The following is a 13,724-nucleotide window of genomic DNA, read 5'->3' on the forward strand; positions in this document are numbered from 1 at the left end:
ATACTGATTCCGAGAAGAAGAATTCTACAAGAATACTGGGAGAGTAATGCCTATGTTGCTATTGAATCATCGAAGAAATTTGGCGAATCAGATACTGATGATGATGCTTCAAGTAATGATGATTCGAGCGATGATGAACCAATCACCTTCTGTCTCATGGTAAGATCTTCAAAGGATCACGTATCTGCCAAACACCCAAGATCCATGAATGAATACTCTCCTGAATACATATCTTATGCCAAGCTGGTCAAAATTGTTAAATCTCAACATGATGAACTTGAAATGCTTGAAAGAAATCCTAGAAAAACTGAAGGATTACTGGTCGAAGAGATGGAGAAGAATCAAAAGTTGATTGAAGAGCAAGATGTTGTTACATTGACTATTGATAATCTTACCATTCGATATGACTCACTTGTAGTTGACTACGAGAGTTTATCAAATGAACTCCTTAGCAGGAATCAAGAACTCGTGTCACTGAAAGAGTCTCATAACGAATTGGCTTTAGAAAAAGCTTCTCCCTTCGTCGAGCAATATGTTCAACTTCCTAATGGTTTTGTACTCCCATGCTTTACTTGTGTATAACGTAGCAATGCAGATTCTCATGCTGAAACTTCCAATACTATGAAAGAGAATAATGCTACTACACATGGTACCACTAACCCCTCTTCCGAGGATTTTGCTGCTCTTTTTGAAGAAAATTGCAGATTAAGAGACTTACTTGAGACTGGAATTCTAAGGAGCCTGAAAGGGCATCAAGCCTTATGTGATGTGCTCAAGAAGTCTATACTTCACAAAAATCCCCAGAAGGAAGGATTAGGTTTCGAAAAGAAACTAAATGTGGATGGTTCGTACTGGACTCCGGAACAATATCCTCGTACAACGTGGATTCGAGCAAATAGTAAAACCCTCGAACCTAAAACTCTATCTGGTTATCTTTCGCCCATTTCTATTGACATTGACGAGTCAAATGACTCAAATTACAAACTCTTCAAGCAATAGAATGGTAAAGTTTTCGCTCGATATGTTGGAACTAACAGCGGGGCAGGCTCACCCAAGAAGCAAATTTGGGTGAAGAAAAATACCATTGAAAATCTATCTGCTACTGCAAATCTGACTGCGCAAGATTATCCTCGACAAGGAAAGGATACCATTCACAGCCTACTCAAAAGACATCTTCAAATGATTATCACCCTCATCTGCGCTAGGAGTACATGCGCGTATCTTCTAATCATTATACTCATGCATCTGGAAACAACTTCAATGCCTATTCATATGATTACTATCATAGTGCTCAGGTATAACGCAGAACTCGCCGAAGATATATCCTAGGCCAGGCAAAGCAAATGAGATCATCACCTCCTACACAGGTGTGGGATGTGAAGAAGAACTAATCATTTCTTGCAGGAAACAATCTCAGGGATATCACACTCTCATCTCTTGCCCTGAGTCAAATCTTTGTTGGTGCTTTTGTTTTTCCCTATTTTCTTTCGTAGTGCTTTCGCTTTCTTCTTCAGTTGTTTTTGTGTTTTCGTTTCGGTTCCTCTCTTGTTTTGTTTGTTCTTCGTGTCACAAACATGCATTTGATCTGAAGAAGATTTCTTTCCGACGTCCTTGGTCGCGAATTAAATAATCCTCAATTCCTTCATCTGTTTTGGAGCTTGCCCTTCCTCAAACCCTTCAACATCCAGTTCATTTATCGAGAAATTCACAGGAAACGGCTGACACGTGCCCACGATGTCTTCATCGTGATCTCATCTGTTGAATGTGGAACGTCCCGGTTTTTCCGTTCGTAGATTTTGGAGTGGGTGGTTTTTCCTTCAGGCCATATAAACCCCCTTCCTCTAGGTCTCTTCTTCCTTGCTCTTTCCCTGTTCGACCTCAAACCCTGTCTTCGCTCTCCGCCCGAGCCCGAGCTCGAAGCAGCATCGACGTCAAGCATCACCGTGCAACTGCGGCGAAGCTCCATCACCATTGGTCGTGCCAGAGCGGTAACTCCTCCTTTCCGCGCTGCTGTAGTTGATTTGTCTCGCCAAGTTAGGGCATTCAAATCCGGTTCTGGCTCTACTCAACTCCTGTTCTAGAGCAGTTCCTCCCGACGCGATTTATTCCTTGTTATTCCTGTGTGGTAGATCTTCTAGGCTCTGTTAGTTTTGACTTGTACGGTTTGTAGTTGTTCCTCGTACCTGTCCTTTGGATCTAGAGTTCATTGCGTATGCTTTTCAAAAGATTAGAGGATCAGTTATGTTGTCGTTAAGCATACTGGAATTTACTCGATGATATCTTACCAATGCATTACGTGAATCCATTGGCTCTTCCTATAAAACCATCTGTTTTGAGTTAAAGTTTCCTCTGTGCATGCTTGTGACCTCGTCTGCGCTTTCTTTCGCACTTGTGTTTTTCCTCAGGAGTGGTCATGGCAAACAGTTCGGATGAGCATTCTGTTTCAGAGGAAGAAATCCCTCAGCAGCCAAGGGTGGCTGGCAAGGTAAAAGTGGTCGAGAGAAAATCAACTAACCACCAAGAGCGCCGAAGAAAAAGTCCGAATGGGAATTTGCTGATGAAGTTGATGGTGATATTCCCTCTGCTCATAGTCAGCCAGAAGATGAGCTAGTCACAGATTCCAAGACCATGTTCTCAGATGGAAATCCCAAGAAGGGTGGCCGAGGAAGAGAAAGAAATATTGCGGCTGAGATGTCTGATCAGGAGACATACAGGACTCCACAAGGTGTGGAAACAGCTCAAGATAGGAACACCATATTGCAAAAGATTCACCGACACTGGGTGAAGAAATGGTTCAACTACGAGAACGTTCGACGGAAATACCAGATTCTGTTTGCATTCACTCCTCCCTGGAATGATTGCATTACAGAAGGATGCCTAGGACAAGAAGATGAGAAAGTAAGGCCAGCACCACCTCCCAATGCTCATACCAATTCATTGAAAGCAATTGCAGATTTTCCCGAGGGAGTTGCAAAGAGGGAAAAGGCAAAGGCTAAGCGTGAGGCCAGACTTGCGAAGAAGAACCAAGTTGAACAGCAGAATGTTGAGCTGACTCAACATGATGTGATTGAGAAGAAGGAAAGGGCGTCTGCCCGAAAAGAGAAGAAGAAGAGGAAGTCAGTTTCTCCTCGAGCTCCGTAGAAGAAGTCTGTTGTGAGTAAGTCCAGAAAGGTTGCATCTGCCTCATCTGACGAGGAATATTCTGATGGTAATGCTGGCGATGAAATGTCCATGTACGATCAACGAGCGTTGCTCGATAAGCATATCACACTCCATCACTTGCCAATAAGTCACCGCCTGTGAGATCTTCAGCAAGACTTGCACCTGCTCCCTTAGATAAACCTTCTGGTTCTGCTGCCCCAGCTGCCAAGAGAAAGCTGGTCACTGATGAAAAAGCGGTCGTTTCTTCCAAGAAGGCGAAGAAAAATCATTCCTGCTTCCATAGAGGAATATAATTTTGAGATGATATTCGACATCATTGAAGGTGCCTCCTATGATGCAAACCCAGCTGAGTTGGGTAATTTGGGTCTGCCAGAAGATGTTACCAACATGGTAGCAAAGCACTTCACTGATCTGAGGGAAGTCACCAAAGAGCTCAATCAAGCTGTCGATGACAAGAAGCTTCTGGAGAAGATGAGAAGGGAAGCAAAGTCTGAAGCTGAAAGAAAAGATGTGAACAAGGCCATTCTTGAAACCACAAAGTCCCTCACTACCATGACGAATAACAAGATACAGTGGCACTCCAGGATGAAGATGGATGTCTCTCGGCTTTGTGATGGAAGAATTGAAGAAATTCAACATTAGGACAATCTTGCTCGACGCCGGGAGAAAGAGGAAAAACGTCAGAGAGCTCAGGCTAGAGCGAATAAGCCAAAAGAAGTCAAGGACAGTCGTACCCAATCTTCTTCAACTGATGCTCCCATTGACATGAGTGCACCACTTCAGTAGATTCCACCATCCCCTCATCCCGAGGAAGTAACTGAGCAACAAGTTAAGGTTGTGGTAGTTCCTACCTTAGTCGAACAAGAAGCCGATGTCATGGATATCTATCTGGTCAATCCTGATGAAGTTAAGACTATGCCTGAGCAAAATGATCCCGAAGAAAAGATTGGTGAAGAAATCGAAATAGAGAAGCTAGTCTGATCACCTGTGAAGGACATTCAAGCTGGACCCTCCGGACCCACTGAGGTGGGAGAAAAGGTTGAGGGGGAGAAATTTGTTGCCCAAGGTTCTGCCCCTACAGTCTCCTCATCTGGTGCTCCTGTCCCCGATGGAGGTTGACCCTGCTCTTGGTTCTTTGGCTTCATAACCAGAACAGGAAGAAAAGAAGTTTGCAGAGCCCATGGCTCACGAAGAGAAAGATGAAGAAGTTGCACCAGTTCTGTTCCACCAGGTCTTACCACTAGTGGTGCCGCAGCAGGCTGAAGAAGTTTTTGTGCCACCACCAATTGCTGAGTCACCAAAAGAAAAGTCCATTGTGCCTGAGTCTGAGATTGCCAATGAAGGAGTTCTAGCGAAGAAAAATTAACAACAGTCATATGATCCAATGCCATCTGCTATCGAGAAGAATATTGTACCTTATATTCCAATGTAGCCCTCTAATGAGATCACTTATGCAGCTGATGATGTTCAGCCGATGGAAATTAGCGAAGAAGTGTATCGGAAAAATCCTCAGGAATCTTTCCCGCTATTTTCATCCGAGTATGGCCCCCATGGCCCAGCTTTCAATGAGGAGCTTCACTCATCGAAGCTTGCATTCTTTGGGGTGAGTCCCTACGAAGGAGAAAGAACATCTTTGTCTCCGAGGTTTTAGACAAAGGAGCAGGCAATATATTATGCTCGGATCGTGTTCAACAAGCACAAGATTTTCAATAGATGCTGAACTTTGCCAAGCTCGAAGGAATGCCCTGCTTCCACAACAACCTTGACCATATTGAGCATGCACTTCTGAAGTGTTTTATGCGCTTCTATCATGGCTAGAATAAAGAGATTATTCTTCAGTTCTATGCCACGTTGTACATCACAGGGCAGATGGAAAACACTTCAACATGGACACTCGAATGGATGACAGGCAGAGAGAGAATCAAATGCTCAGTAGATCATTTTCTGGCCCTGATCAATTTGCCTCAATGCAAATTTGAAAATACCAGACAACACAGACTTCATTTCTGGGAAGTATGTGATGAACAACTCCATGTCCTGATGCATCCCACTTTGGTGGGTGATGAATGCATCGATGTTGACCCGAAGAATTGGCCTACAATAACAAAGTGTTATTCCACATCTGTGCAATACCATTATGCCATCCAACCAGCCCAACTCCATCAAAGGCATCGTGGGAAATGCTCTGGTGTCAATCTCTCAGGGAATCAAATTCGACATTCCTGACCTTTTCATTCGGAATCTGGCATGTGCTGCAGACAGCCCCCAATCGCTCAAGCCCTATGCTCCTTGGATCATGTATGCCATTGAGCAGCTTACAAACAAAAAATTCCTCTGGGCCTATGCAGCGAAAGTATTCATGCCACCTGTCCGTGACACTCTGTGCATCGTGAAGGAATACAGAAAGGGGAAGGAACCTGTTGATACGGATGCAAATGCGTCAGCATCTGAGAATGCACTGAAGATCAAAGAAGCCAAGGTTGAAGTTCCTCGAGAGGAAAATCCATCATTGTACGAAATTTGCATTCGCACACAGCAGAATTTGGAAAGGCATATCAGGATGGATAGGAAGGAAAATATAGAATTGCTGACTGAGCTGAATCTGCTTCATAATCACACAAGGTAGATACTTATGCATGAGAAGGATGCAAGGAAGAGATCATGAACCTTGCTGAGAAGGAATTTCTCTCACCAGGATCTAGCCAAGAAGGGCCTCTTCAAAGATTATGATTATCTAGACTTCCTTGATGTACCGCGTGTCCGAAGAAAAACTCCAGAGCTCCCACAACATTCTGCTTCAACGGATCTTCTATTTGTCAACCATGATGATGAAATCCAAGACACAGTCGGCACCCATATCTACAAGCCTGATGCACATCCTTCGAAGCCCCTCAAAGCCAAGAATGCTACACCTGCTTCTGCCTCGACCACTCAACACTCTTCTGATTCCAGTTCTTCAAGTGGTTTCAATTTAGACTCAGAAGATACTCCTAAGGAGTAATTCTTTGTGTGTACTCTCTATCCTTTTTTGACACTTGTTGACAAAAAGGTGGAAAATAACATCGAGTGATAGTTAATCGGGGTTTGCAGGGTCTTTTGCTTCGAACTTTCATTTGGTTTCTCTTCGAACAATTTGCTTCAAAGAACTTATCGCACCGCATGTGGTGTTAAAACTTTGATCGTCATGTAATGATAATAACCCCCGCGTGCAATGCTATTTGCTTCGCATTATTTGTCTGCAGGTACTATTAAATATGTTGTTGCTGTGAATGATTATCATGAAGGATTTTCTATCTTACAGGGACACATAGATTCTCCATGAAGAAAAACAAAGAATCATCCAATGATGATATCATTTTGGAGCATTATATGATTCATAACTAATGGTTGGGTATACTGTTATTGCTATTTATCATTATCTAACCTTGCAGGAAGATATAGTCAGTCGATGCACAAATGCCTTATGAAGGCTATCTATGACTGGCAAAGTGTGTTTTCCTCTCAGATATCATATGCTTCATCTTATTGCCAGGAAAAGCATCTTTGAATCTTATCCACTCTGAGCTATGAATTATTATTCGATCCTGCTTTGATCATATCATACATCTAACATGCAGGAAAACTATGTCTCGTGTGGATCCACAAAAAAATTGCTCTGAGAAAACCTTCATGATTTATCCATATCACAAAACTCGCCATGTTTCACTTCTAACCCTTGTCGAAGTTTCTATGACAGGAACCAGGTCAGACACCGTCGAGTGCATTGAAAGAACCCTTGTGTGAAATCTTTATCAATGACACTCAAATGAAGAAAAATATTTCTCCCAAAACGAAGCATAACTTAAGGGGGAGAATATCTTATCTTCATAATCTTCTCTCGTATTTCATTATTCTCCACATTACATTACATTCATTATCTATCATTCGATGTGATCTATTTTGTCAAAAATCGTCCAAAAAGGGGGAGATTGTTGGTGCAATATCTGCCTACCTTATGTTTAGGATATTGTTGACAGAAACAGGTATGGACTAATGTGTTTGCTAGTGCACACAGAGAAAAAAGTCCATACACAACCGAAGAGAATGATGTCTCCGGTGCTGAGTTCGAGGAACTTCACTGAAGCATATCTGCACTGCAGAGAGGAACGAGCTGTATCTATTGAAGTGATAGAGTCAAGAAGATTAATGTGAAGAAATCGACCCCTCGAAAGTTTTCTCCTATAGCGAAGCTTTCTGTTTCGATAGTGTCGTCCGAGGAAAATGACTGCAGTGATTGAAGTCGAAGACCAAATGAATACGTAGTATTCATTTGGGTTTTTCTTCTTTGAGTCTTTTGAGTCATAGGACCTCTGTACTATTAAGAGGAGTATAGCTTCTCGATGCTTAGATCTACTGTGATGCTTAGCTACAACCTATGAAAGATACGAGAGAAATCTCTTTGTGTTCAGAGTGAATACTTGCCAGCAAGAGACCGTGATCTTTTCGCTGGAGAGATTTGGCTCGGACCGAGGAGTTAGCATTGGCTGAGGCCAATGTCCAATTTGGTCATTTCCCATCTGGGAAGGCTGCGGCTATAAATAGACACCCCTCTCCAACGTTATCCCTTGGCCACTCCACTTGAGATTTCTAAGAAGATTGATTTGAGAAACCCCTCTCTGAGTGATTTGAGTTTTAAGATCCACCGAGAGAAAACCAAGAGCCCAAACTTAGACAGTGGTTTAGCATCACAGCAGTTCTGAGTGAGGGTTCTTGTACCTGTTACTCTTGACAGCTGCCGCCTCTCTAGATGGATAGGTTTGGCTTCCAGTGTTGAAGAGTTGTTGTCTTCACTGAGCCTGATCTTCAGCAACCAAGAGTGATTGTGGTTTGCGAAGGTCGGCCAAAGGTTTGGAGATCGCCGACAAGGATCTACCGTGAGTGAAATCCACCTGAGTCTGATCAGCTCTGTGTTGAAGGAGAATAGGGTGAAGAGAGTTTATCTTTTGTGTTAAGTCACAACCCCTCCAACCAGACATAGCCCTTTGGCAGAAGGGTGAACCGGTCTACCAAATCTCTTGTCACCATCGAGCACCACTGGTTATATCTTCTCAGTGCTCAGTGCCATTAGTTTCTTGATCCTTGTTCTTTTCTGAGTCATTCATCATGTATTGTAAAATCAATTCCTTCCATGATCCTCGTCTTCTTTCCTTTGTTATTAGTCTGTATCCTCGTTATTCCGTGTAACTTTTTAATTGCATTTTCTTTAGTATTTGTAATGTTTTGTTTCATTCTGTTACACCAGTTTGCTTGTTGCATAACTCTCATCGTAGTTAAACCCATTATCCATCAAGCTCGTTCTGTTGTAAATGCTTTTCTGGAAGAATATTCGTTGACAAAGAACTTTGATTCAGTGCATTTCTCTCAATACTCATTTCCGCTGTGGTGTTTGGAATAAGTTCCAAAGCTTTCGAAAGAAAATTGAATCTCGCATTCACCCCCCCTCCCTGGTCGATATACTCACGGTCCTAATAGTCTAGATAGTTGGTTCAATTTTGTTTGCTCAAAATGGGAGTTTTGGAGCAAACTTGTGAAATGGTGTATATCCAAGTACCTACAACGTGTTAGATGCAATACAAGGGAGTAAAGTATCAAAGATATGCATTAGTCATCATAAGAGAATCATCATGGATTAGTCATGAAATTTCATGCCCTGGCATGCATCCAAGTGATTTTCTAGTTCATGTTGGAAGCATCGATGGCATTTAACTCACTTGTCAAGTGACAAAATATCTTCTCATCAAGAGGTTTAGTGAAGATATCCGCCAATTGTTTGTTGGTACGAACATGCTTGAGGTTGATGTCACCTTTAGCAACATGATCTCGAATGAAGTGGTGTCAAACTTCAATATGCTTAGTTCGAGAATGTTGTATGGGATTGTGTGCAATCTCAATAGCACTCTCATTGTCACAAAACAAAGGAACATATTTCACATGTATCCCTTAAGCTTTGAGAGTTTGTGTCATCCATAGTAATTGAGCACAACAAGTTCCGGCGGCAATGTATTCCGCTTCGGAGGTGGATAGTGATACCAAATTTTGTTTCTTGGAAGACCAAGACACAAGGGATATACCAAGAAATTGACATGTACCCAAAGTGGATTTCCTAACCATAGACATGTGTTGTCATTTGATGAACGGGATCACATCATTAGAGAATGATGTGATGGACAAGACCCATCCGTTAGCTTAGCATAATTATCGTTTAGTTTTATTGATATTGCTTTCTTCATGACTTATACATATTCATCTGACTATGAGATTATGCAACTCCCGAATACCGGAGGAACACTTTGTCTGCTATCAAACGTCACAACATAATTGGGTGATTATAAAGATACTCTACAGGTGTCCCTGATGGTGTTTGTTGAGTTGGCATAGATCGTGATTAGGATTTGTCGCTCCGTGTATCGAAGAGGTATCTCTGGGCCCTCTCGGTAATGCACATCACTATAAGCCTTGCAAGTAATGTGAATAATGAGTTAGTTGTGGGATGATGCATTATGGAACGAGTAAAGAGACTTGACAATAACGAGATTGAACTAGGTATGAAGATACCGATGATCAAATCTCGGGCAAGTAACATACCGATGACAAAGGGAATAACATATGTTGTTATGCGGTTTGACCGATAAAGATCTTCGTAGAATATGTAGGAACCAATATGAGCATCCAGGTTCTGCTATTGGTTATTGACCGGAGAGGTGTCTCGGTCATGTCTACATAGTTCTCGAACCCGTAGGGTCTGCACGCTTAACATTCGATGATGATCACGGACATGACGAGGAGTCTCGAAATGGTCGAGACATAAAGAATGATACATTGGAAAATGTTATTCGGACACCGGAAGAGTTCCGAGAGGTACCGGGTAAAACGGAGTGCCGGAGGGGTTACCTGAACCCCCCGGGGAAGTAATGGGCCAATATTGGCCTTAGGGGAGAGAGAGGGCAGGCCACAAGGAGGTGCCCCCCTCCATGGGGAGTCCGAATAGGACTAGGGGGCGCGTCCCCCTTTCCCTTTCCCTCTCCCTCTCCCTCTCCCTTCCTTCTTCCCCCTTCCACCAAGTGGAATCCTACTAGGACTTGGAGTCCTAGTAGGACTCCTCTCTCTTGGTGCGCCCTACAGGGGTCGGCCGGCCTCCCCCTCTCCTCCTTTATATACGGATGCAGGGGTACCCTAGAACACACAAGATCAATTTGTCTTAGCCGTGTGCGGTGCCCCCTCCACAGATTACACCTTAGATCATATTGTCGTAGTGCTTAGGAGAAGCCCTGCGCGGATCACATCATCAACACCGTTATTACGCCGTCATGCTAACGGAACTCATCTACATCCCCGAACCTCTGCTAGATCAAGAGCTCGAAGGACGCCATCACGCTGAATGTGTGCAGAACTCAGAGGTGCCGTGCGTTCGGTACTTGATCGGTTGGATCGTGATTGGATCACGAAGAGTACTACACACTACAAAAAAATACACTTCCGTGATGATACGTGTTTGTCATAGTAGGTCACGTTTTCTGTCATGCATGTACATCCATGATGATTTTATGACAGAATCAAGATAGTCATACCTGTGCTGTCGTAGAAGTGTTCCATGACATTGCCAAAATTATCATCATGGAAGTGTCCACTTCCATGACGATAAATGGCGCGTCATGGAAGTGCTTTCGTCAAGGGTGACCGACATGTGGCATCCACCGTAACGGGTCGCCGTTAAGCTATCGGGTCCGATTTTGGATCCGATAACCCGCTAATAGCCCGGACCAATGAGGATTTTCCACGTGTAAAATTCTCATTGGCTGGAGGAAACACGTGTTGGCTCACCGTTGGGATAGATGCCATCCATTCATTGGACAGGAGGCGCCTATGATACGTCGACACGTGGCACGGCCCAACAGAGGCCCATTCTGGTGAAAAGGCCGACCCATTTGACTTGGTCAAAAGGTAAAGGGTCGGCCCACGGAAAGCCTCTTAACGGCCTATTCGTATATAGCTGAGGGAGTCCTAGACTAAGGGGTCCTCTGGCGTCTGGCCTATTAGGCATGGGCCGGACTGATGGGCTATGAAGATACGAAGACCGAAGACTGCACCCGTGTCCGGATGGGACTCTCCTTGGCGTGGAAGGCAAGCTTGGCGACCAAATATGTAGATTCCTTTCTTTGAAACTGACCTTGTGTAACCCTAGATCCTCCTGGTGTCTATATAAACCAGAGGACTTAATCCGGAGGGAGAGATACTCATTACCATAGTCATACATGCTAGGCTTTTAGGGTTTAGCCATCACGATCTCGTGGTAGATCAACTCTTTTAATACTCATATTCATCAAGATCAATCAAGCAGGAAGTAGGGTATTACCTCCATAGAGAGGGCCCGAACCTGGGTAAACAGCGTGTCCCCTGTCTCCTGTTACCATCGACCTTAGACGCACAGTTCGGGACCCCCTACCCAAGATCCGCCGGTTTTGACACCGACATTAGTGCTTTCATTGAGAGTTCCACTGTGACGTCGACGGCAGGATCGATGACTCGCCTTGTCCTTAAAGACAATACCACCGCCAGAGGAGGACTGGCCCCAGGCCAAACCCTCCGGCTGGGCGGCTTTACCATGGCCACCCGTTCGGCCGTTAAGCCGACGGTGACCTCTCGGGCCATCGAAAATCCCCTTCGCATCGACTCCAAACACTCCAAGCAGATGGATCCGGTGGAGTTTTCGTCTTTAAACAATCTCCTGGATCGCATCGCCGCCCTGGGAATCACCACAGATTACGACCGGATCAGGCTTAAACCCGATCAAAGAGAAATCACATCTCCACTGGTCACCTACCAGATATCGGTAGTCGAGGAGCAAGACGGTGACTCTTCCCCTATACTGAAGATGGACTATGTTCGGATCGCTGACCCTGAAGAACCGGATACCCACCAGGGAAAGGATGTGACCGGCCTTTCGAACATAGAATCGGACGGCGGACCTAAGCAATCAAAAGATACTCCGGAGCCCGGACTGTTAAGTCTGGAAAATCTTCAGACTCCGGATCATCGATCGGGTCAGGGTTCGGATTTAATTCCACCCACCCACCCAGACATAAGTGCTCTTATGAGCATACAACAGCAGTCTCAGGAAACGGTCCACCACTTCTAGGCCAGATTCCTCCTTGTCAAGGACAAGGTTAAAGATTGCCGCGACGAGGACGCGATATCAGCGTTCTGCAACAACTGCACGGACAAAGGAATCCTCAACGCCATCAATCGCCACCGCATACTACACTTCGCTGACTTGGCAACTATCGTACAGAAGTACAGCGCAATGGAAAGCGCTTGGAAAGCTCAGGCAGCTTGCTGGGACCCGTCGGTGCTAACTCAACCTCTCGTCCAGGCGAAAAGGGCGCACCCCCGTGGCACGCCCAGTCCAATAGATAAGAAATATAAACCCATTACGCGGCACGGAACAGTTCTAGAGGGATGGCTCGATGGCCCATGCAAAATACACACAACACCAGATGCCATATCAACCCACAGCCTTAGAGCATGTTGGATACTCCGGCAGGTAGCCAAGAGCGGCGAAGACATCCTTACCAAAAATTCCCCAGAGCAACACCCTCCAGAAGACGACGACCCCATAGTATTGATGGTCTTCGAGACATTCGCTTCAAACAATAAGCGCAAAAGGGCACTCCGCGACCTCGCCAAAGTCTGTCAAATCGCCGCGATAAACCCTTGGAACGACACGGCTATAACCTTTAATGCCGGTGATGAACCAAAATACAGGACAGTCCGAGCGCCAGCCGCATTAGTCCTCAGTCCCATCATGGACGGCTTTTGACTCACCATGGTCCTCATGGACGGCGGCAGCGGACTAAACCTCATCTATGAGGATACACTCCACAAAATGGAAATAGACAGGAGCCGCATCAAGCAAAGCAGCACAACCTTCCGAGGAATCATTCCCAGTTGGGAGGCGCGGTGTGCGGGAAAAATCACACTTGACGTGGTATTCCGCACGCCAGAGAATTATCGGTCTGAAGAAATAACCTTCCAAGTGGCCCCTTTCAGCAGTGGATATCACGCCCTGTTGGGGCGAGATGCTGTTACACGCTTCCAAGCTATACCTCATTACGGGTACATGAAGCTCAAAATGCCCGGGCCCAACGGCATAATCACTCTTGTGAGTGATCCGGACATAGCACTCCGCGCCGAAAACAAAACCGCATCCCTAGCCCTTGAGGCATTATCTGAAGCCCTCGCGGCCGAAGAATTAACCGCACTGCGCTCCACGGTGGATAGGGATGATGTGATCTTAGACAAACGACCCAAATCCACCTCCTTCAAACCGGCAGAAGAAATAGTCAAATTCCAGGTCCACCCAACGGACCCCAAGAAGACAGCATCTATTGGAGCACAACTAGACCCAGCGGTCGACGCCGCGCTACGGGATTTCCTTCACGAAAACTGGGATATATTTGCCTGGCACCCTTATGATATGCCTGGAATCCCACACAAGCTGGCCAAACATAGCCTCAATATATTAA

This window comes from Aegilops tauschii, chromosome 5 (genome assembly GCF_002575655.3).
Source record: "Aegilops tauschii subsp. strangulata cultivar AL8/78 chromosome 5, Aet v6.0, whole genome shotgun sequence".
In the NCBI taxonomy this organism is placed as follows: Eukaryota; Viridiplantae; Streptophyta; class Magnoliopsida; order Poales; family Poaceae; genus Aegilops; species Aegilops tauschii.